Source organism: Myotis brandtii, unplaced genomic scaffold (assembly GCF_000412655.1).
Source record: "Myotis brandtii unplaced genomic scaffold, ASM41265v1 scaffold369, whole genome shotgun sequence".
In the NCBI taxonomy this organism is placed as follows: domain Eukaryota; kingdom Metazoa; phylum Chordata; class Mammalia; order Chiroptera; family Vespertilionidae; genus Myotis; species Myotis brandtii.
The window spans coordinates 299,013-299,363 of NW_005364180.1; the positions used below are offsets into that span (position 1 = coordinate 299,013).

At 53.8% G+C, this 351-nt stretch overlaps 1 protein-coding gene across 1 annotated transcript in view; it reads right to left on the reverse strand.

Moving 5' to 3' along the window:
- SYT7 (synaptotagmin VII) overlaps positions 1-351 on the reverse strand; it is a 100,057-nt gene that overhangs the window by 87,315 nt on the left and 12,391 nt on the right. The gene's annotated exons all lie outside the window — the stretch shown is intronic.

The following is a 351-nucleotide window of genomic DNA, read 5'->3' on the forward strand; positions in this document are numbered from 1 at the left end:
TATTTTTTTTTTTTGGTTAATCCTCCCCCAAGGATATGTTTCCATGGATTTTTAGAGAGAGTGGAAGGGAGGGGGAGAGACAGAGAGAGAAACATCGACGTGAGAGAGATACATCGATGGGTTGCTTCCTGCATGGCCTGACCAGGGCCTGGGAAGAGCCTGCAACCAAGTACATGCCCTTGATCAGAATCGAACCCGGGACCCTTCAGTCTGAGGACTGACGCTCTATCCACTGAGCCACACTGGCTAGGGCTTGGCTGGGGCACTTCTGACAGAGGGTGGGGGTGGAAGCCAGATGGGAGTGGGTTTGGGAGAAACGGGAGGAGAGGAAGGATGGCAGCGGGAGACAAC